At 38.2% G+C, this 25,740-nt stretch overlaps 1 non-coding gene across 1 annotated transcript; it reads right to left on the reverse strand.

Moving 5' to 3' along the window:
- Nucleotides 1-18,386: 18,386 nt before the first annotated feature.
- Nucleotides 18,387-18,493, reverse strand: LOC121215654 (small nucleolar RNA R71). The gene has a single exon (XR_005911630.1). It is a non-coding gene; the product is annotated as a small nucleolar RNA R71 (small nucleolar RNA).
- Between the last annotated feature and the right edge of the window lie 7,247 nt (nt 18,494-25,740).

The following is a 25,740-nucleotide window of genomic DNA, read 5'->3' on the forward strand; positions in this document are numbered from 1 at the left end:
TCCTGAATGGATGCGATTGTAGGTATTTTATAATGGGTTGGACGCGAACGAAAGATCAGACCTAGATGGAGCAACATGAGGAGCACTAATGAATAGGACATACGAGGATGCATACGAAATAATTGAGAACATGACATTGAACTCCTACTAGTGGCAAATTGAATGACTTAGATATGGCCAGAAAACAACTATGGCAAATGCTATTCAAGAGGATGATAAGTATTAACAGTTAGTAGATAGACTTAACCATATTGAATCGGCAAACAGTGCATCGTCTATTAGTGTATGAGATAAACCACTTTTCCACTAAGTTAAGAATTCTGTTGAGGATGTAAGTTATATCGAAAATAGGGATGGAAACCCTTATTCCAACACTTACAATCTCGGTTGGAGAGATCACCCAAATCTGAGATGGGGAGGAAACCGATGAGGAGTTAATAGTTCAAATCAAGCTAAAAATACTAACTATTAACCTCCTTAATTATAGAAACCTCAAGATAGGGTCAACCCAAGTGACCATACTGCATGTGGTCAATGTTTGAATTGAATCAAGGGAGAAATGCAGTCATTTAGAAATGTCAAGCAGGTGTAATCTGAGTGCACCAACTCAACCAGAATATCGATTAAACTTGAGGATCAAATGAGCTAAGTGATGAGCATGATGGGAGACATCAAAAGACAAATTGGCACATGTATTCCCAATAATACAGAAAATAATCCTTAGAGGAAAGGTAAAGAGCACGTGAATGCAATAGCACTCTAATCGTGCAAAGTATTGAGTAGCCTAGAAAGCCCTACTCCAAAGGGAAATATGGATAATGCTGATGACCATCAAGAGAAATCCCTAGAGGATGAAGATGAACTAGGGTTAGAGGAGGAAATTGTACTGACAATTGAGCCAAAAAAAGAGATACCCAAAGATTCTGCTATCACAAAGATCCCATTCTCTTCATGGCTAGAGGAAAAACATAAGTTGGACGAAGATAAGTTTGTAAGCTTCTTAAACTTGTTCAAAACATTAAATGTTAACCTGCCTTTAATTGAATTAATTGAGAAAGTCCCTAATTATTTCAAGTTTTTAAAGGAAATTATGTCTAGGCATAAGAAAATTAAGGTAGGAGAACAAGTTAAGTTAAGTACCTCCTATAGTGTTATTATTTCAAGGCAGGTTCCCCAAAAATTGAAAGACTCAGGAAGTTTTACTATTCTCACAGAGATAGGAAACATTCACTTTAATAGAGCTCTATTTGACTTATGAGAGTATTTATCTAATGTCTTTGTCCGTTTTAAAAAATTCAGGTTAAGGGATCTCAAAACTACTCAGATAACATTACAGTTGGCTAACAGGTCTTTAGTATATTGAAAAGGTGTATTGGAAGATGTGTTAGTCAAAGTTGCAGTTTCATTATCCCAATAGATTTTGTAGTTCTTGATTTGGAAGAAGATCGAGAAATACCTATCTTATTAGATAGACCTTTTCTATCCATTTCTAAGGCCACCATTGATTTAGAAAAATAAATAAATTAACCATGAAAATTAATGGCGAAAATCTTTAAATGTGGTCATCGACTAGGCAAAGAAACAAGTTGGAAGAAGTTAGGGAAGCAATGCAAATAATTATCTATTTCTAACATTTTCGAGTCAAGGGATACACTTCCTTTTATGCATGCAAAAAGAATAAACAGGTTTAAGGAAAGGGACAACTGGGCAAAGGTGGAATGGCACGATGGATGATGGACTAATACTGATAGAATAGAAGAATTGCCCATTTGTGAACTAATGATACTATCGGATGAATTCGATAATAAGACTTAAAATATTTGATTGATGCTTAAACATCTGTAAGATATTGTATATTTAGCAAACAATTAGTATATATTTTTATTTTTTATTAACTTTGAGTTTTATAGGAACTGTAGCACTCTAGAAAATAGAGTTTTGAGTAATAATAGAGCCCATGCCGTAAAATAGGATTCCTATGTCGCAACACCATGGGCAGCCTTTAAATAAAGAAAATTCTTTTGATGTTGTGACACGGACTTTAAAGTGTGGCAACACCGCAACTAGTGTACTCAAATATCCAAAAATTTAGAGTGTGTCACAACAGCAAACCCTTTTGTCACGACAACTGTAAACTAAAAGGGATGTCAAGATACATAATTCCTGTGTTGTGAAATCGCTGCAATTTTTCTGTAGGTAACCCGACCTGACAAGCGCAACCCAATAGATAAAACCTTATTTTACCCGTCTCTTAACACTTAAAACACTTCATTCTTAACCCTATTTAACTCCCTTAACCCCTTAATCTTCTTAAATCCTCTAAATTCCCTTAAACCTTAAAATCCCAAATCTCATCCTCTTCTTTTTATGGTGCGTGAAATACTTTATCAGTTAAACATCTTTAGTTTGTCATTTATAGTGACGCATCCCTACTTGGGTTGGGTTGCGTATTGATGCAAGAAGGTCGAGTCGTGGCCTATGCGTCGAGACAATTGAAGCCACACGAGAGGAATTATCCGACCCATGATCTCGAACTAGCTGCCATCGTGTTTGCTTTAAAAATATGGCGACATTATCTGTTTGGTGAGAAGTGCCATGTATTTTCGGATCACAAAAGTCTCAAATATTTGATGACTCAACGAGACTGGAATCTGTGACAAAGACGTTGGCTTGAGTTGTTGAAAGATTACGAGCTTGTCATTGATTACCACCCGGGAAAGGCTAACGTGGTTGCGGACGCCTTAAGCCGGAAGTCATTGTTTGCTTTACGAGCGATGAACGTGCATTTGTCTGTTCTACCAGACAGTGTGTTAGTAGCTGAATTAAAAGCTAAACCATTATTGACTCACCAAATTCGTGAAGCTCAGAAAGTCGATGATGAATTGGTTGCAAAACGGGCTAAGTGTTTTCCGAACGAGGAATCGGAGTTTCAAATTGATGATGATGATTGTTTGAGGATCAGAAATCGTTTGTGTGTTCCAACGAATTCGGAACTCATTTCGATGATTCTGAACGAAGCCCATTGTAGCCGAATGTCAATTCACCCGGGGAGTACGAAAATGTACAACGATTTGAAACGTCAATTTTGGTGGCATGGTATGAAACGGGACATCTCCGACTTTGTTTCGAGATGTTTAATATGTCAACAAGTGAAAGCGGAACATCAAGTGCTTTCAGGATTACTCCAGCCGATCATGATACCCGAGTGGAAATGGGATCGAGTCACAATGGACTTTGTGTCCGGACTGCCCTTGTCAGCAAGTAAGAGGGTTGCGATATGGGTTATTGTTGATAGACTGACTAAGTCGGCTCATTTCATCCCCGTACGTACGGATTTTTCATTGGATAAACTAGCTGAATTGTACGTTTATCAAATTGTGAGATTACACGGGGTACCTGTTTCTATCGTGTCGGATAGAGATCCGAGATTCACCTCACGATTTTGGAAGAAATTGCAAGAAGCTCTGGGTACTAAGCTGCATTTTAGCACTGCTTTTCACCCCCAAACCGATGGTCAATCCGAGCGGATAATTCAGATACTTGAGGATATGTTGAGATGTTGCATCCTCGAGTTCAGTAGTTCATGGGAACGGTATTTACCTTTGATTGAATTCGCTTACAACAATAGTTTTCAATCAAGTATTAAGATGGCACCTTATGAGGCTTTGTACGGTCGTAAATGCCGTACACCATTGTTTTGGACCGAGCTCGGTGAAAGCAAAATTTTCGGAGTTGATTTGATTAGAGATGCTGAACAGAAAGTAAAGGTAATCCTGAAAGTCTGAAGGTATCCACGGATCGTCAGAAATCGTACGCAGATTTGAAACGAAAAGACATCGAGTATCAGGTGGGAGACAAAGTGTTCCTTAAGGTTTCACCTTGGAAAAAGATACTCAGGTTCGGCCGTAAGGGCAAGTTGAGCCCAAGATTCATTGGGCCGTACGAAATCTCCGAACGAGTTGGTCCGGTTGCGTATAGATTGATTTTGCCCCCGGAGCTTGAAAAGATTCATGACGTCTTTCATGTTTCGATGCTTCGACGCTATCGATCTGATCCATCGCACATAATTAGCCCATCGGAGGTTGAAATTCAAGTCGACATGAGCTATGAAGAAGAACCGATGCGTATCCTAGCTCGTGAAGTGAAGGAGTTGCGAAACAAAAGAGTTCCGCTAGTAAAGGTGTTATGGCTCAAACTCGGGATCGAGGAAGCTACTTGGGAGACCGAGAGCTCGATGAAAGAATGATACCCAAACCTATTTACCGGTAAGATTTTCGGGGACGAAAATTTCTTAAGTGGGGGAGAGTTGTGACAGCCCAAAGTTGACCCTAGTCGGGAAGTGGTTTCGGGACCGCTAAACCGAGTCACCGAAATGTTTGAATGTGATACTTATTGTGTAGAATATGTAATTATGAATGTGTGAAAATTTCAAGCTTCAATTTGGTTGATTTCATGTGAATTTAGTCAATAGGACTTATGTGAGAAAATTCTAAAATGTGATAGGTCAATGTGTGAGGACCTACTAGTGCATGTGGACAAAGGGGGGACTTGTATGTCAAATTCCCCCCCTAATGAGTAGTGGCCGGCCATGACAAGGAAGGATGGGCAAAACATGTCATGAAACATGTTTTGTTAGTGGAAGAATAAAATAAGGAGTATGGGTAATAAAGAAATGGAAAACAAAAGAAAAAAAATGTGTGTGTGGTGTTTGTCCCCCCATTGCCGTGAGCTAAACAAGAGAAAGGGGGAATTTTGTTCATCCTTTTCTCATCTTCATGCTTGCCAAAAACTAGAAAGAAAAACAAAGAAAAATTTTCTCATCCTTTGGTTCATCCTTGGCCAAAAATTTTAAGGAGGAAAGAAGAAGAAAGGTGAAGAGATTCGGCCATGCATGTAGCTAGGCTAAGGTATGTTTGATGATGTTCCATGAGAGGCATGCATGTTTTAGTTGTTAGCTTGGGTTCTACCTAACCCATGGTCTAAATCTTGCTATGTGATGGAAATGGCACTTGACCATGGATGAATCATTCTTGGTTGATGTTTGATGTTGTGGTGATGAGGCATGAGGATGAGTTAAGATTCGGCCTAGGTGGAGGTTGTGTTAATGCCATTGCATGCAAAATATGAAGCTTGTTAATGATGCATGTGATGATGGCTTGATGATTCTTGAACCTCCTTTTTAGCATTTTTTGTTGTGTGAGCACATATGTGCATTGGTTGCTAAATGGAGAAGAATCGGCTAGCAAGATGTGTGCTAAGGCCGAATGTAACTTTGCATGTTAATGAGCAATGCATGTGTTAAATTGATGAAAAGGGGGAGGATGCTTTACTAGTGTGTACATGTGTGTATTAAGTGTTGAAATCGACCCCAAAAATGGACATGCATATTCGGTCAAGGGCAAGAAATTAGCTAATATGTGGTGTTGATGCATGATTTTTGCATGTATGAGACTTTAATGTCTAATGTATAAATATGGGCTAAGTGCCTTGTGTTCATCTTTTGATGCCTAAAATGATTAAATCAATTTATTTGTTTGATTAAGCTCAAGAGCAAAGGGGAAATAAAACCGATAAAGGGAAGGAAAAAGTGGTTGAATAGCTAGCGGAATCGTTCGACAACACCCGAGGTAAGTTCTTGAGTAAGAGAGCTTAAATTTCGATGTGATTAAATCATGCTCTTTGTGTGGCTATTGAGCCGAATGTGCAAGGACAATATGTGCCTTGTGTTTGAGTTTCGTAAACGAAAATGAAATATGAATGTGCTATGAATTATTGTTAGATGTGCATGATTAATTGAATGCTGTCCGAGCTAAGTCCCGAAGGCTTTGTGCTAAGTGAATATATCCGGATTAAGATCCGAAGGCCTTTGTGCGAGATACTAAATCCGGGTTAAGTCCCGAAGGCATTCGTGCGAGTTATTAAATCCGGGTTAAGTCCCGAAGGCATTCGTGCGAGTTATTAAATCCAGGTTAAGTCCCGAAGGCATTCGTGCGAGTTATTAAATCCGGGTTAAGTCCCGAAGGCATTCGTGCGAGTTGTTAAATCCGGGTTATGTTCCGAAGGCATTGTGTGAGTTACTAAAACCGGGCTATGTCCCGAAGGCATTTGAACGAGGAGCTATATCCGGTTAAATCCCGAAGGTACGTGATTTGGTAATGAATGAGCTTGCTGTAAAATTCCAGCGAATACTCGAAAAACATCCCAATATGGGGATATGTTACGTATGTGTTGAATTTAATCGAGCCCTTACAAATAAATGTTCGCTCAGTTGATAAACGAGCTACCGGCCTTCGGCCAAGTTAGTTTATTGTGTATGTACATAATGGTTGTTAATGTTGTGAAGCAAGTTTGATATCGGTAAATTGCGTATTATGAAATATTCCGTTTAGCTAAATGTGTGCTATTCTTTGTGCATGCTGGAATTCCTTGCTCAAACTTACTAAGCATAAATTGCTTACTCGTTACATTGCTCCTCTGTTTTATAGATTTTTGGTTCTCCAGCTATCGGACTCGGGATCTTGAAGTCGAAGTCGCCCACACTATCAAAGGCTCTTTTGGGTACTATTTTGGTTGAATTTTGTTATGGCATGTATAGGACTACCCATTGTTGCCTTTCGAGTACTTTATGAAATGTATAAGTGTACAGCCATGCGAAGATGGCTTGTAGAAGTGGAGTATGGCATTAGACCATTCGTATTTATGAATGTATAGATGGTTTCATGATGTAACTATGTTGGAATGGAAGTGTTGAGCAAATGATCAGCCACTAGAATGGCTAAGTATGATCATATGTGGGCTTATGTATGACAAGGCCCTAGTTGGTCCATGAAACCCCAAATTAGGTAAGGTTCACTTTGAAAACAGAAGCTGATAGTAGCAGTGGTGTGGATTGGAAAAATCACAAGAATTCGTAGGAGTGGAATTAAATAGTGAATAAATTATGTAATCGAACCTTGATGAATCTACTTTCATATGGAAGTAACGAAACAATTATAGGAACAGTACAGAAAGAGATATTCGGGTTCTTGTGGAACAGGGCCAGAACAGTTTCTGGATTCACTGTTCTGCCTTTGGAAATTCACTATAAATTGACCAGAGATAATTAGGGGCCATACCATATATGTATGGATTCCTCTCTGAGTCTAGTTTCCATAGAAACAAACGGCATCAGTATTGAAGCTCTGTGCAGAGAGATATCCCAGTCGTAATGGGAAAAGGTCAGTGTAGTCGACCCCTGTAACATAGGAGACTTTGACTAATAAACTGTACTATTTGGCCCGACCAAAAATTCTAAAAAAAATCCATAGGTGGGGACATGAGTCTAGTTTCAGGGAAAAATCACAAAACTGATTTTTGAGTTGTGAAACTCAAGATATGATTTTTGAAGCGACTAGTACTCAGACTGGGCAGTGTCTGGAAAAATTTTTCAAAGTTTGTTAACATCTCGTGTCCGACTCCGGTGTCGGTCTCGGGTTCGGGGTGTTACATTTTATTGGTATCAGAGCTACGGTTTAGTCGATTCTAGGACTACCGTAATGTTTTGGGTCTAGCTATACATGCCATTTTATGTGATTACTTGATAGTGTGGTGATTTCCGACAATTGTAAATGTGTTTATTTATAGTAATGGATCCCGATCGTGACCGAGAGGTAGCTGATGATCTTGAGAGTGTAGCGCCTGCTCCCGCACAAGGGACAGTGCCGGCAAACTCTCAACCTAATGCTAGTAATCAGAATGATGAAGCTAGACAAGCATTCTATAGCGTGATGAATGATTGGTTTAACCAATACATTCGAACTAATATGGCTGTTCCACAACCTCCATTCCCGAACAAATACTACCCCCGCACCTACAATACCGCCGGTAACGGACCAAATAAGGTCACATAAGCCCCAGTTGACAGAATCCGAAAACATGGGGCTACTGAATTTAAGGCTATGGATAGCGATGATGCCGAGCAAGCTGAATTTTGGCTGGACAACACTATCCGGGTACTCGATGAGCTATCTTGTACACCCGATGAATGCCTAAAGTGTGCTATCTCCTTGCTACGTGATTCTGCCTACTATTGGTGGAGTACTCTGACTTCTATTGTGCCCCGAGAGCAAGTAACTTGGGAGTTTTTCCAAACTGAGTTTCGGAAAAAGTATATCAGTCAGAGATTTGTTGATCAAAAACGGAAGGAATTTCTTGAGCTTAAGCAAGGCTCCATGTCGGTTACTGATTACGAGCGAAAATTTGTTAGACTTAGCAAATACGCTCGGGAATGTGTTTCGTCCGAAGCTGTTATGTGTAAACGCTTCGAGGATGGGCTGAATGAAGATATAAAAATGTTCGTTGGCGTTCTTGAAATACAAGAGTTCGTGGTACTTGTTGAACGAGCTTGTAAAGCCGAAGAGCTTAGAAAAGAAAAGCAAAGAGTTGATGAGGGAACTGGAGAGTTTCGTAAAACATCCTCGGGGAGGTCTCTTCAACAGACATCGAAGAGATTTCGAGATGATGCGGGCCAGTTTAGAGGCACTTCGGGCCTTTTTGGACGAGATCGTGATCGACCCCCTGTGGGTACACGAGGCACTTCGGTCGCCAGTGTTGGGAATGAACGTCGAGACAGGACGAAATGCCGATATTGCGGTAAATGGCATTCGGGGAGTTGTAGATTTCCTGACCGCTCCTGTTACAAATGCGGATCAGTGGACCACTTCATTAAAGATTGCCCGAGGTTGTCGGGACAGAATGCAAATCAGAGTGGGAGACCGGGTGCTACCACTGCTCGAGGTAGACCATCTGGAAATATGGGCAATGCTGGTGGTGGTCAGAGAGGATCTAGAGATGATATAACCAGATCCGAAGCCCGTGCGCCTGCTAGAGCTTATGCTATATGTGCCCGCGAGGATGCTTCTTCGCCTGATGTTATTACCGGTACATTCACCCTCTTTGATACTAATGTAATTGCTTTGATTGACCCCGGTTCTACTCATTCTTACATATGTGAAACCTTAGCATCCAGTAAGACTTTACCTATTGAGTCTACTGAGTTCGTAATTCGGGTGTCAAATCCCTTGGGTCGTTACGTGCTTGTCGACAAAGTGTGTAAGAAATGTCCCCTGGAAATTCGAGGTTCCTGTTTTCCAGCGGACTTGATGCTTTTGCCGTTTGATGAATTTGATGTTATCCTTGGGTTGGATTGGTTGACCGCGCATGATACGATTGTGAATTGCAAGAGCAAGACTATTGATTTGAGGTGCGCAAATAACGAAGTAGTCCGAATTGAGTCTGCGAACTTGGAGGGGATGCCAGCTGTAATATCAGCAATGTTGGCACAGAAATATGTAAGAAAAGGGTGCGAAGCATACCTTGCATATGTGCTTGATGACAAAGAATTAGAAAAGAAACCCGAATCTGTGCCGGTGGTTTGTGAATACCCGGATGTTTTTCCGGAAGAATTACCGGGTTTACCACCTGTTCGGGAGGTAGAGTTTGGTATTGAGCTTGTACCTGGGACTACGCCGATTTCGATAGCTCCGTATCGTATGGCACCAACTGAGTTAAAGGAGTTGAAAGCTCAGTTGCAAGAACTGACGGATAGAGGTTTCGCTCGACCAAGTTTCTCACCTTGGGGTGCACTAGTATTGTTCGTGAAAAAGAAGGACGGAACCATGAGGTTGTGCATTGACTATCGTCAGCTGAATAAAGTGACGATAAAGAACAAATATCCGTTGCCGTGCATCGATGATTTGTTCGACCAACTGAAGGGAGCCTCAGTGTTCTCAAAAATAGATTTGAGATCGGGCTATTATCAGTTGCGAATTCGAGATCCAGATATTCCCAAAACTGCCTTAGAACGAGATATGGTCACTACGAATTCTTAGTGATGCCGTTTGGGCTCACTAATGCCCCTGCGGTATTTATGGATTTGATGAATCGGATCTTCAGACCGTATTTGGATCAGTTCGTAGTTGTGTTCATTGATGACATTTTGGTCTATTCAAGAGATGAGACCGAACATGCTGGGCATCTGAGGCTAGTGCTGCAAATTTTGCGGGATAAGCAGTTATATGCTAAGTTCAGTAAGTGTGAGTTCTGGTTAAGAGAGGTTAGCTTCTTGGGTCATGTGGTATCCGCGTCGGGTATTCGAGTTGACCCGAACAAAATTTCAGCCATACTTGACTGGAAACCTCCGAGAAATATTACTGAAGTTCGGAGCTTTTTGGGGCTCGCCGGTTATTACCGACGATTTGTGAAAGGTTTCTCGATGATAGCCACACCAATGACGAAGCTACTTCAAAAGGATGTTAAGTTCGAGTGGACGGAGAAATGTCAGAAAAGTTTCAACCAACTGAAAACTCATTTGACTGAAGCTCCAATTTTGGTGCAACCCGAATCAGGTAAAGAGTTTGTCATTTATAGTGACGCATCCCTACTTGGGTTGGGTTGCGTATTGATGCAAGAAGGTCGAGTCGTGGCCTATGCGTCGAGACAATTGAAGCCACACGAGAGGAATTATCCGACCCATGATCTCGAACTAGCTGCCATCGTGTTTGCTTTAAAAATATGGCGACATTATCTGTTTGGTGAGAAGTGCCATGTATTTTCGGATCACAAAAGTCTCAAATATTTGATGACTCAACGAGACTGGAATCTGTGACAAAGACGTTGGCTTGAGTTGTTGAAAGATTACGAGCTTGTCATTGATTACCACCCGGGAAAGGCTAACGTGGTTGCGGACGCCTTAAGCCGGAAGTCATTGTTTGCTTTACGAGCGATGAACGTGCATTTGTCTGTTCTACCAGACAGTGTGTTAGTAGCTGAATTAAAAGCTAAACCATTATTGACTCACCAAATTCGTGAAGCTCAGAAAGTCGATGATGAATTGGTTGCAAAACGGGCTAAGTGTTTTCCGAACGAGGAATCGGAGTTTCAAATTGATGATGATGATTGTTTGAGGATCAGAAATCGTTTGTGTGTTCCAACGAATTCGGAACTCATTTCGATGATTCTGAACGAAGCCCATTGTAGCCGAATGTCAATTCACCCGGGGAGTACGAAAATGTACAACGATTTGAAACGTCAATTTTGGTGGCATGGTATGAAACGGGACATCTCCGACTTTGTTTCGAGATGTTTAATATGTCAACAAGTGAAAGCGGAACATCAAGTGCTTTCAGGATTACTCCAGCCGATCATGATACCCGAGTGGAAATGGGATCGAGTCACAATGGACTTTGTGTCCGGACTGCCCTTGTCAGCAAGTAAGAGGGTTGCGATATGGGTTATTGTTGATAGACTGACTAAGTCGGCTCATTTCATCCCCGTACGTACGGATTTTTCATTGGATAAACTAGCTGAATTGTACGTTTATCAAATTGTGAGATTACACGGGGTACCTGTTTCTATCGTGTCGGATAGAGATCCGAGATTCACCTCACGATTTTGGAAGAAATTGCAAGAAGCTCTGGGTACTAAGCTGCATTTTAGCACTGCTTTTCACCCCCAAACCGATGGTCAATCCGAGCGGATAATTCAGATACTTGAGGATATGTTGAGATGTTGCATCCTCGAGTTCAGTAGTTCATGGGAACGGTATTTACCTTTGATTGAATTCGCTTACAACAATAGTTTTCAATCAAGTATTAAGATGGCACCTTATGAGGCTTTGTACGGTCGTAAATGCCGTACACCATTGTTTTGGACCGAGCTCGGTGAAAGCAAAATTTTCGGAGTTGATTTGATTAGAGATGCTGAACAGAAAGTAAAGGTAATCCGTGAAAGTCTGAAGGTATCCACGGATCGTCAGAAATCGTACGCAGATTTGAAACGAAAAGACATCGAGTATCAGGTGGGAGACAAAGTGTTACTTAAGGTTTCACCTTGGAAAAAGATACTCAGGTTCGGCCGTAAGGGCAAGTTGAGCCCAAGATTCATTGGGCCGTACGAAATCTCCGAACGAGTTGGTCCGGTTGCGTATAGATTGATTTTGCCCCCGGAGCTTGAAAAGATTCATGACGTCTTTCATGTTTCGATGCTTCGACGCTATCGATCTGATCCATCGCACATAATTAGCCCATCGGAGGTTGAAATTCAAGTCGACATGAGCTATGAAGAAGAACCGATGCGTATCCTAGCTCGTGAAGTGAAGGAGTTGCGAAACAAAAGAGTTCCGCTAGTAAAGGTGTTATGGCTCAAACTCGGGATCGAGGAAGCTACTTGGGAGACCGAGAGCTCGATGAAAGAACGATACCCAAACCTATTTACCGGTAAGATTTTCGGGGACGAAAATTTCTTAAGTGGGGGAGAGTTGTGACAGCCCAAAGTTGACCCTAGTCGGGAAGTGGTTTCGGGACCGCTAAACCGAGTCACCGAAATGTTTGAATGTGATACTTATTGTGTAGAATATGTAATTATGAATGTGTGAAAATTTCAAGCTTCAATTTGGTTGATTTCATGTGAATTTAGTCAATAGGACTTATGTGAGAAAATTCTAAAATGTGATAGGTCAATGTGTGAGGACCTACTAGTGCATGTGGACAAAGGGGGGACTTGCATGTCAAATTCCCCCCCCCTAATGAGTAGTGGCCGGCCATGACAAGGAAGGATGGGCAAAACATGTCATGAAACATGTTTTGTTAGTGGAAGAATAAAATAAGGAGTATGGGTAATAAAGAAATGGAAAACAAAAGAAAAAAAAATGTGTGTGTGGTGTTTGTCCCCCATTGCCGTGAGCTAAACAAGAGAAAGGGGGAATTTTGTTCATCCTTTTCTCATCTTCATGCTTGCCAAAAACTAGAAAGAAAAACAAAGAAAAATTTTCTCATCCTTTGGTTCATCCTTGGCCAAAAATTTTAAGGAGGAAAGAAGAAGAAAGGTGAAGAGATTCGGCCATGCATGTAGCTAGGCTAAGGTATGTTTGATGATGTTCCATGAGAGGCATGCATGTTTTAGTTGTTAGCTTGAGTTCTACCTAACCCATGGTCTAAATCTTGCTATGTGATGGAAATGGCACTTGACCATGGATGAATCATTCTTGGTTGATGTTTGATGTTGTGGTGATGAGGCATGAGGATGAGTTAAGATTCGGCCTAGGTGGAGGTTGTGTTAATGCCATTGCATGCAAAATATGAAGCTTGTTAATGATGCATGTGATGATGGCTTGATGATTCTTGAACCTCCTTTTTAGCATTTTTTGTTGTGTGAGCACATATGTGCATTGGTTTCTAAATGGAGAAGAATCGGCTAGCAAGATGTGTGCTACGGCCGAATGTAACTTTGCATGTTAATGAGCAATGCATGTGTTAAATTGATGAAAAGGGGAGGATGCTTTACTAGTGTGTACATGTGTGTATTAAGTGTTGAAATCGACCCCAAAAATGGACATGCATATTCGGTCAAGGGCAAGAAATTAGCTAATATGTGGTGTTGATGCATGATTTTTGCATGTATGAGACTTTAATGTCTAATGTATAAATATGGGCTAAGTGCCTTGTGTTCATCTTTTGATGCCTAAAATGATTAAATCAATTTATTTGTTTGATTAAGCTCAAGAGCAAAGGGGAAATAAAACCGATAAAGGGAAGGAAAAAGTGGTTAATAGCTAGCGGAATCGTTCGACAACACCCGAGGTAAGTTCTTGAGTAAGAGAGCTTAAATTTCGATGTGATTAAATCATGCTCTTTGTGTGGCTATTGAGCCGAATGTGCAAGGACAATATGTGCCTTGTGTTTGAGTTTCGTAAACGAAAATGAAATATGAATGTGCTATGAATTATTGTTAGATGTGCATGATTAATTGAATGCTGTCCGGGCTAAGTCCCGAAGGCTTTGTGCTAAGTGAATATATCCGGATTAAGATCCGAAGGCCTTTGTGCGAGATACTAAATCCGGGTTAAGTCCCGAAGGCATTCGTGCGAGTTATTAAATCCGGGTTAAGTCCCGAAGGCATTCGTGCGAGTTATTAAATCCGGGTTAAGTCCCGAAGGCATTCGTGCGAGTTATTAAATCCGGGTTAAGTCCCGAAGGCATTCGTGCGAGTTATTAAATCCGGGTTAAGTCCCGAAGGCATTCGTGCGAGTTGTTAAATCCGGGTTATGTCCCGAAGGCATTGTGTGAGTTACTAAAACCGGGCTATGTCCCGAAGGCATTTGAACGAGGAGCTATATCCGGTTAAATCCCGAAGGTACGTGATTTGGTAATGAATGAGCTTGCTGTAAAATTCCAGCGAATACTCGAAAAACATCCCAATATGGGGATATGTTACGTATGTGTTGAATTTAATCGAGCCCTTACAAATAAATGTTCGCTCAGTTGATAAACGAGCTACCGGCCTTCGGCCAAGTTAGTTTATTGTGTATGTACATAATGGTTGTTAATGTTGTGAAGCAAGTTTGATATCGGTAAATTGCGTATTATGAAATATTCCGTTTAGCTAAATGTGTGCTATTCTTTGTGCATGCTGGAATTCCTTGCTCAAACTTACTAAGCATAAATTGCTTACTCGTTACATTGCTCCTTTGTTTTATAGATTTTTGGTTCTCCAGCTATCGGACTCGGGATCTTGAAGTCGAAGTCGCCCACACTATCAAAGGCTCTTTTGGGTACTATTTTGGTTGAATTTTGTTATGGCATGTATAGGACTACCCATTGTTGCCTTTCGAGTACTTTATGAAATGTATAAGTGTACAGCCATGCGAAGATGGCTTGTAGAAGTGGAGTATGGCATTAGACCATTCGTATTTATGAATGTATAGATGGTTTCATGATGTAACTATGTTGGAATGGAAGTGTTGAGCAAATGATCAGCCACTAGAATGGCTAAGTATGATCATATGTGGGCTTATGTATGACAAGGCCCTAGTTGGTCCATGAAACCCCAAATTAGGTAAGGTTCACTTTGAAAACAGAAGCTGATAGTAGCAGTGGTGTGGATTGGAAAAATCACAAGAATTCGTAGGAGTGGAATTAAATAGTGAATAAATTATGTAATCGAACCTTGATGAATCTACTTTCATATGGAAGTAACGAAACAATTATAGGAACAGTACAGAAAGAGATATTCGGGTTCTTGTGGAACAGGGCCAGAACAGTTTCTGGATTCACTGTTCTGCCTTTGGAAATTCACTATAAATTGACCAGAGATAATTAGGGGCCATACCATATATGTATGGATTCCTCTCTGAGTCTAGTTTCCATAGAAACAAACGGCATCAGTATTGAAGCTCTGTGCAGAGAGATATCCCAGTCGTAATGGGAAAAGGTCAGTGTAGTCGACCCCTGTAACATAGGAGACTTTGACTAATAAACTGTACTATTTGGCCCGACCAAAAATTCTAAAAAAAATCCATAGGTGGGGACATGAGTCTAGTTTCAGGGAAAAATCACAAAACTGATTTTTGAGTTGTGAAACTCAAGATATGATTTTTGAAGCGACTAGTACTCAGACTGGGCAGTGTCTGGAAAAATTTTTCAAAGTTTGTTAACATCTCGTGTCCGACTCCGGTGTCGGTCTCGGGTTCGGGGTGTTACAGAACTCGAGGACTTTTTTGAGGTTAAGGGTTCCTAACTCAAAATTATTACTGTTCCATTGAATTTTACTGAACATTTTGCTTGAATTCTTAGTTTAATCATGCCTCCTAGAAAGATTAGGTGAACTAATGAGCCGGAACCATCTATGACTTAAAATCCCTCTAGTTTTCCAAATCCCAATGTTGAAAACTATTTCAAAGAACATCAAGGAAAGACATTCATTCAAGAAAGGGGATTTGAACCATCTATGGTTCTTTGTAAAGAAATATGGCCTTTAGTTAGATATCACAGGTGGGAACATTTTTGGACAATCCTGAAAGAAAATGCTATGGTTTCAGTTGTTCAAGAATTTTACCCGTCTCAACGGACCAAGAGTCTAGAAACAGTAAAGGCCGTATATGTGTAAACTCAAAATTATATAAGGTTTTTCTATATGTTTTTACCACCTTTTTACTATACTATTATGTTTTTCTTGAGTAATTATTATTGAAATAAGTGAATCTTAGTTAATAAGTAATTTTAGATATGAAATTAGAAAGTATATGAAATTATGCTTAATTACATGATTTTCAGGCGTATTTTATATTAATTCATGTTAATTTATTAATGTGTGTATTTTTCCTTATATAGGTAGGCTATGGAGACATGATGTAAAGAAATAAAAGGTGGCCATGCACAATTTATCCATGTAGAGGGCAAGACCATGCAATTTTGGCATAAGGATTGTCTATTAAGTTTTGGACTGAAGATTTGTCCAACAAAGGGTGTTAAAAGCCCAATTTTGACACTTGATATTGGTTGCCCAAAAAGTGTTTTTTCAATATTTAAATAAAGGTCATTGAAGTTGGAAAACAATCAAAATTCAACCCAACATCTTACCTATTGAAACCGTCCACTACATAGCTTTCTTTAGTTTGAAGTTTAAATTCAAAATTGAAGACTTAGTCATTCCTTTTTCTTGATACATGGTCAGCCACATGAGAGAGGGAAGGAAGGCAATTTTAAACTATTTTAGTAAACTCAAACCTTACTCCTTACCTATAAATACCTTGCCATCCCTCACTTCTAACTCATCCCCCATTCCTTATTTTCGCTATATTTCTCTTTCACTTTAGTTCTTTCAAATCCCTCTCCCTTTTTCCCTTGCATAGCCATCCATCCCCTCTCCATCTTTAGCCACAAAAGCTTTGTCAAAAGCACTCCTTAGCCGGCTACCTTCTAAAACCTTAACAAAAGAAGCTTCAATCAGAACGGAGGATTGCTTCAATCAGAATAGATTCGAAAGGCTGCTGAATTGAATAGAGTTTGCTCTTTCCTCTTGTTATTTATTTTAAACATGTTTGCTTTGAGTTTTATGCTTCTGACATCAACTATGGAGTTTTGAATCCTGCTTACTGGGATAATTATATTAAGTTAACGAGATTTATTTAATTCATGTTAACATGTTTTGTGCTTCATTCGATTATCTTTTAAATTAATATCATGCTACATTTCATTCATACATGATTGGGTGCACTCAGATTAGCTGAGCGATCCTAACCAGATGACGGCTAGTAAGCGTATAATTGAAAAGTGCAATGCTTAATTTAAGTCATTAAACCCGACTAAGTTAAGGTTCATAATATCTATAGTTGGCTCTATTATCTTACATGGTTTTTAGATTTTTGTAATTGAATTGTTGCAAATGTAAATTTCCCTCTGACCTTACAAAAATGCTAAGAAACCCTTAGTCTAATATGATTAGTAAAATGCATTTTTAACTAAGTAAAAGAACCTAGAGGACTTAATTTGGGTTCTAAACCTATAAGAGATCGAGTTGCCATGAAAGTAATTCCAAACATGTTAGCATGATGAAAATAATTGAATTAATTAATATAATTATGCTAGCTCTTTTAAAGTTGAATGTTTTTTATTGCTAAATCCCCCATTCATACATTTAGGTAAAATTGCATTTAGATTAGAAATTGCATAAGGATCACTCTTTGCATTTAATTTAATTAAATCACCACCATTCAAATTTATTGAGTTTTTAAAAAAAATCAAACTGTTAATTATAATTTTGCTATTGAATTGATTAAGCTTATACAGTCCATGTGGAGACGATAACTCATTTTTACTTTCTTATTACTTGAACGGTTACACACTTGCGTAAACACGATACAAATCATTGCAAGTTTTTGGTACCGGGTCCGGGAACTGTTGCCTTATTCATTTTTTGTTAAATTATTTTTACAATTTGGATTTTATTTTTATTTAATTATTTACCTTACTAGTTTATTCTTTATTCTTTATTTTTTGTGATTTATTCTCAGGTGTTTTATGAGCATAGATTGAATCATTGATCTATTACTCGTAGACCCTGAAGTCGAGTGAACTTTTAAAAAAAGAAGATACGAGAGATTTGCTAAAAGGCAAGCCGAGATGGACCTTGGAAATCAAAACGATGGACAAGGTAATGGAGTCAATCAAGTGCACAACCCAATCCTTATTGCTAATGATAGGAATTGTGCCATTAGACAATACGCTGTGCCACTCTTCAGTGAGTTAAATCTGGAAATTAGAAAGTCGGATATCAAGGCACCCTTATTCAAAGTGAAACCAGTGATGTTTCAAATGCTCCAAATGGTGGGCCAGTTCAATGGTATGCCCATGGAAGATCCACAGTTACATTTTGATTATTCATGGAGGTAAGTAATTCATTCAAGATTGTTGGTGTGATGGAAGACGCACTGAGGTTAAAACTATTTTCGTACTCGTTATGAGATTGAGTACGAGCATGGCTAAATTCATTGCCACCAAGTTCAATATCTACTTGGCAAGAATTAGCAGAAAGGTTTTTGGTAAAGTACTTTCCACCAAGCAAAAACGCAAAGTTGCAAAATCAAATAACTACTTTCCAACAATTGGATGACGAATCTTTCTATGAAGCGTGGGAAAGATTCAAGGAATTATTTCGTAAGTGTCCTCATCAATGGATTCCTCAATGTGTCCAATTGGAGACGTTTTATAATGGTCTCAATGCACATACAAGATTACTTGTGGATGCTTCTGTGAATGATGCGATTTTGTCTAAGTCTTATAACGAGGCTTATGAGATCATTGAAAGGATTGCAAGCAATAACTACCAATGGCCGAGAAATCAAGTAGTTTCAGGAAGACGAGTAGCCAGAGTGCATGAAGTGGACACACTGACCTCAGTCTTTGCTCAGGTATCTTCTATTTTCGCTATGTTAAAATAGTTTACCCCTAATGGTTTGAATAATTTTGCAGCTCAATCACTAAGTGAATATGAAGTAGTTTCTTGTGTATATTGTGGGGATGATCATTCTTTTGAGAATTGCCCTTCAAATCCCAAATCAGTGTACTATGTAAGGAACTAGTATCTAAATAGAAATGGACAAGGACTGCAATCCAATTTCTACAATCCATCATGGGGAACTATCTGAACTTTTCCTGGAGTAATCAATAAAATGGATCGAACAATAATCAAATACAGCATAAACCCAACCAAACCCAAGGGTTTAACCAACAAGTCCCAAAACCACTTCAAGCTAAATCATCAAACAGTTTGGAGGACTTGTTGAAGGCGTACATGGCGAAAAATTATGCATTGATCCAAAGTCAAGCAACAACGCTAAAAAATCTAGAAAACCAGATGGGTCAGTTAGCTACTGAGCTTCGTAGTAGACCATAATGAGCCATGCCGAGGACACAAAAAATTTGAGAAATTTGGGTAAAGAGCATTGCAAGGTGGTTGAGTTACGAAATGGTAAGATTTTGGAACCTAAGAAGGTTATGGTTGAAAATGAGCCTGCTAAAAAGGAGGAAAGTCAATTGTAGTTGAAGTTCCTACAATAGAAAAATCAGATGCTGAAAAATCTGACGAGGTAATCCCTAAACTAGTGAATATTGAAAAGCTAACACCTAATTTTGCAGATTTACCTCCTTAGAAAAGTTGTCCATATCAAACTAGAGTTTCATATCCTCAAAGACATCAATAGAACAAGCAAAAACAAGAGGTAGAATTCAAGAAGTTCTTGGATGTTCTAAAGCAGCTACATATCAACATTCCATTGGTAGAGGGTTTAGAAAAAATGCCCAATTATGTGATGTTTTTGAAGGATATCTTGTCCAAAAAGAAACAACTGAGTGAGTATAAGATTGCCGTTTTAACGAAGGAGTGTAGTGCATTCTTACAGGACAAACTACCTCCAAAACTGAAGGATCCTAGAAGCTTTACAATACCTTGCAACATTGCAGAATCATATTGTAGTAAAGCTTTGTGTGAGTTAGGAGCAAGCACTAAGTTGATGCCTAAATCTATTTTCAAGCTGTTGGGAATAGGAGAAGTAAGACCCACTACTATATCACTTCAACTTGCAGATCAATCATTAGCATATCCCGAAAGAAAGATCAAAGGTGTTTTGGTAAGAGTTGATAAATTCATTTTTCCTGCTGATTTTGTTGTTTTGGATTTTGAAGCAGACAAGGAAGTTCTAATCATTCTGGGGAGACCTTTCCTAGCCACGAGAAGAACGTTGATAGATGTGCAAAAAGGAAAAATCATGATACGATTTCAAGACGATAAGGTAACATTTAATGTTTTAAAAGTGATGAAGTTTCTCGATTTAATAGAAGAGTGTTCAATAATGGAAGAATTAGAAACCTTAGTTTCTACAGAAAGCAATTTTGAAGAAGGCTCGTTGGAGAACACTTTAGGGCTGAACCATTTGAAGATGAAAAGGTAATGAAGGTTTGGCTTTGATGGAAACCAATCCGTTGAGTTATATTCAACCATTACGATTCAAACCGCTAGATTCGAAAGTGCAGAAAATTATACAACCTAAGTCATCAATCAAGAAACTGTCTAAACTCAAACTAAAGATACTTTTGTCTCACTTAAAATATGTTTATCTCGATAATAGTTCTATTTTGCTTGTGATTATTTTAGCAAAACTGAGAGAACATCAAGAGGGGCAATTGATTACTATCTTAAAGAAATTTAAGAAGGCAATTTGTTGGACCATAGCTGACATACGAGGTAGAAGTCCTTCTTTCTGCATGCATAAAATTATTTTAGAGGAAGGTGAAAAGGTAAAATTGATGGGAAAAGGAGACTTAACCCTATCATGAAAGAAGTGGTTCAGAGAGAGGTAATTAAATGGTTAGATGCAAGAATTATTTACCCCATCTCAGATAGTTCTTGGGTAAGTCTGGTGCAATGCGTACCTAAGAAAGGTGAGATCATGATCGTCGAGGATCAGCAAAATGAGTTAATCCCAATGAGAACTATCATGGGTTGGAGAATCTGTATTGACTACAGAAAGCTGAACAAAGGCACTTGTAAGAATAATTTTTTTCCCTTTTATGGATCAAATGTTAGATCAACTGATAGGTAAAGAATTTTATTACTTTTTGGATGGATATTCAGGATACAATCGAATAGTTGTATGATGGCAAGACAATGCCATTTGGGAATAGGGATTGACTACTTGAGCCAATAAAGAAAGGTGATAAAAAGATGGACATGTCTGCTACATTTTGGATTGAAGAACTGTCCAACAATGGGAGTTAAAAGCCCAGTTTCGGCACCTGATATTGGTTACCCAAAAAGTGTTTTTGGGATATTTAAATAAAGGTCCTTGTAGTTGGAAAACAATAAAAATTCAGCCCAACAACTTACCTGTTAAAATCGTCCACTACATAGCTATATTTAGCTTGAAATTCAAATTCAAAATGGAAGACTTGGTCATCCCTTTTCCTTGTTACATGGCCGGCCACATGCGAGAGCGAAGGAAGGTAATTTGAAATATTTTAGTAAACTCATACCCTACTCCTCACCAATAAATATCTTGCCATTCCTCATTTTAACTCATCCCTAATCCCTCATTCCTCATTTTCTCTACATTTCTCTCTCACTTTAGTTCTCTCCAACCCCTCTTTCTTTTCCCTTGCATAGTTGTCCATCCCCTCTCCATCTCTAGCCACAAAAGCTTTGTCAAAAGCACTCCTTAGCCGGCTATCTTCTAAACCTTAGCAAAAGAAGCTTCAATTAGAACGGAGGAGCGCTTCAGTCAGAATAGATCCGAAAGGCTGCTGAACTTAGTCAATCAGAATAGATCCCAAAGGCCGCTAAACTAAATAAAGTTTACTATTTCCTCTTGTTATTTATTTTAAACATGTTTGCTTTGAGTTTTATGCTTTTGACATCAACTATGGAGTTTTAAATCCTATTTGTTGGGATAATTATATTAAGTTAATGAGATTTATTTAATTCATGTTAACACGTTTTGTACCTCAGTCGATTATGTTTTCAATTAATATCATATTGCATTTCATTCATACGTGATTGGGTGCACTCAAATTAGCTGAGTGATCCTAACCAGACGACAGCTAGTAGATACATAATTGAATAGTGCAATGCTTAATTTCGGTCATTAAACCCACTAAGTTAAGGTTCATAATATCTTTAGTTGGCTCTATTATCTTGCATGGTTTTTAGATTTATATAATTAAAATGTTGCAAATGTAACTGTCACTGTGACCTTTCATAAATGCTAAGAAACCCTTAGTCTAATAAGATCAGTAAAATGCATATTTAACTATGTAAAAGATCCGAGAGGACTTAATTTTGTTACCAAACCCATAAGAGATCGAGTTGCCATGAAAGTAATTCTGAATATGTTAGCATGATGAAAGTAATTGAATTAATTAATATAATTATCCTAGCTCATTTAAAGTTGATTATTTTTATTGCTAAAGCCCTCATTCATACATTTAGGTAAAATTGCATTTAGATTAGAAACTGCATAAGGATCACTCTTTGCATTTAATTTAATTAAATCATTACCATCAAAATTTATTGAGTTTTTTTAAATCAAATTGTTAATTATAATTTTGCAATTGAATTGATTAAGCTTATAAAGTCCTTCTGGAGAAGGTAACTCATTTTACTTACTTATTACTTGAACGACTACGTACACTTGTGTAAACAAGTTACAAATCATTATAAGATGGTATATAGTACTTGTGCGAGTGAAAGTGGTGCACCTAGCCCTTGAGTTATTTGCTACTTTTATAATGCTCCATACTATGAAAATGATTTTATTGATGAAACTGATTTAGAATATTTCCACGACATATATATGGATTACATTATAAACTTTTTAACTGAAGGGAGGGGTGAATGGAAATATCGCTCAGATACCAGTATTCTCGTGTCCTTTCATCAAGCTATTATGTTTTTAGAGGCTAAAATATGGATTCAATTTGTGTGCACATGAATAGTACCTACTTTAAATGTTTCTAATGTTAATACCTTTGGAGCAGTTTTACTATATGCATGAAGAGATGAGGAGATGCATTAGGGGCCAAAAGGTGGGAGTTTTCTTCCCCCATCTAATGATAAAGGTGGGTGTATCTATGACAACCACTGAGAAGTCACTCAAACCTTCCCGAAGTATTATCGGGGACACCTTGTTCCAAAAGTACATTGAGCTACGAGCCAAATAAATAAAAGATTGGAACAAGCAATAAAAAGACATGAAGGCTACACCAGTTTCAACATAGAGGTTGACACAAGCTCATCAAGAAATTGGTGAAAGTAGTCATCCAAAGTAAGATTGGATGATACAATGGGTGTAAGAATTGAGGCCAATTTCCACGAATTTGCTAAGCAGAACAACATCTGGGTCCCCAATTATACACCTGACATGTTTGGGCCAACAAATCTGGAATGAGAAGAAGAGGTACATGAAAGCGAAGAGAGAGGAGAGGATAAAGAGGACGAAAGAAGCGAGGAAATGGATTTTGAGGTGGGAGATTGAACAATTTTAATTTTTGATTTAGAAAATACATGTATTAATTTTGGATAATTTTGATTTAGACTCTGTAGTAGTGGGATTAATAGTAGATTTTAGTTATATTGCATATTGTTTTCTATGTAGAATCCTGACACGAAGGAGACACAAACAATTTGAGCTTTACACGATCAAAGAGCTACACATTGAGGACAATGTGTCAACTAAAGTGTGTGTAGCGACCGTGATAAATCAGGTAACTTATTTCCTCATATTTTATGGGCTGCACATTGAGGACAATGTGTCAACTAAAGTGTGTGTAGGGGGTAACATAGAAATTTTTTCTATTTGTTTTCAATTTCTACATTTTTCTTTGATTTTTCTTGTCTTTGGTGTGCTTGAGCTTGTTGAAATTCAAGTGATTGGTTAGAAGCATGTACATAGGTTGTTTGTGTTTGCAAATAAATTTGGCATGATGATAGGTGATTTAAAATTTTTTATTATTAGACTACTAGTTCTATATTCTATACTATAAATAGGCATTAAGCAATCAACTGTACCAAAGGATATAGAAAATACAAGGAAACAAGCATGCCAGTATGGATTGTAAATGGCTGAATTTGAGTTTGTTTGGTTGATTAAATTTATGCATCTTGAGATATTAAGGGATGGCCTAAGGCATTGTTTGGAACACATCCAGGGCTAAAAATTTGACCTATTCATATTCAACTTTAGTACCAATTTTTGATCTTGTTAACACTTCTTGATGAACCTCATTACAAATCCCGAGCCTAAAAATGACTATAGACATTTGGCCATATGTATTGAGGGTTAAGTAGATACATCACAGTGGAGTTTGTAAAAACATAGTGAAATAGGAAATATTGGTGTTATTGGGAACTATAGATTAGCTTGAAAGTGCAAAACAAAAGAAAATTTCAAAAAGAAAAAGTAGTACGAGTAGAAAAATTCTTGAAACAGTGAAAAGGCATTCATGAGTGAGATGAATTGAAAAATATAAAAGTGAAAAAGTCACATGCATAACAAAAACTCGTTCATTAATGCATAGAAGCTCGTAGGCTAGCCATAATTACTATGTTATGCTATGATTTCCTATGAGGAGAAACAAGGAAGGTCAGAGATTGAGAAATAAGGCAGTGAGTGGGTAAGGGCCACTAAGGGGGGAAGAATAAGGATTGATATGATGTGCCAAACCATCTTCGTGTTTGTAACGCTCTTGATGCTTACTGTTTTAAACTTCATACCTGTCCTAACCCTTAGAATGTTACAAGCCGAAAAGTCCTATGTGACCTAAATATCCTCATGCATGAATGTACATTATATTGATGGATAATCAAAATACTTGTATGATTTATTGATGGATCCCTACAAGTGAGACCTTAATGTTTGTATACATTGTAATATACTAAACTTAGATGTTGTGGTCAAAAGTGGTAAGTCAATTATTTATCATGTCAAAGTTATTTGTGAATATGAAATACTTAGTCATGTGCTCCAAAGTCAATACTAGTATGATATATGCTCAAGGGTTGTCTTTTCTATTTCTTGTTTTTGTTTATGTTGCTTGAGGATAAGCAATGACTTAAGTGTGGGGGAGTTTGATTTGCCGTAATTCAGTGTAGCAGATTAAACTAATTTCTGCACTTTAGAAGCTTGAAAGCAAACATTTTCGTTAGGTATTAATTATGTTTTGTAAGTTTTTGTTAAGTTAATAAAATGTGAAAATTGAGTCTTTTGTGTTGATCTATTGTAACTCGGTGTAGCAGATTAAACTAGTTTTCACATTTAAAGAGCTTGAATACAAGCATTTTCATTATGTTTTAATTTAGTTTCTTTAGCTTTATTTACATTTAATGAAATGTGCACATTGAGTCTTTTATTAACCTTAAAGGTCGAATGAGGCCTAAAGGAGAGCTAACGTACCTTGTGAGTGTGCAGGAGACCATTAGAGAAAGTGAGTGTACAGGATGTTATGTCGCAACATGGGGTATCCGATGTTGCAACATAGAGAGATGAATAGAGAAAGTGAGAAACTACCTTCAATGTCATGATACAGGCTAATGGTGTCAGGACATACCCTTGAAGATGACTACAGAGGGACATGCTGGTTGCTACGTCGTGACATAGGTTTTGGTGTGTCAAGACATCGACTCTATGATGAGATAAAACATGAAACATGGGTGTTTAGTTTGCACAATCAAACCTAAAGCTCGGGAATGTCAGGTACCGAGGGATATGGATGACGACTACTTGAAGGCTATAAATATACCTCTCTAGCACACATTATAGACACCATTTGATTAGCTTAGATTCTTTCTTTAAGTTTAGATTCGTTCTCTTGCTTTCTTAGGATTTTATAATTTTAGTTTATTTGTTTCCTTCAAGAGATTTGATTGTAAAAGAGA

Source organism: Gossypium hirsutum, chromosome D03 (assembly GCF_007990345.1).
Source record: "Gossypium hirsutum isolate 1008001.06 chromosome D03, Gossypium_hirsutum_v2.1, whole genome shotgun sequence".
Classification (NCBI taxonomy): Eukaryota; Viridiplantae; Streptophyta; class Magnoliopsida; order Malvales; family Malvaceae; genus Gossypium; species Gossypium hirsutum.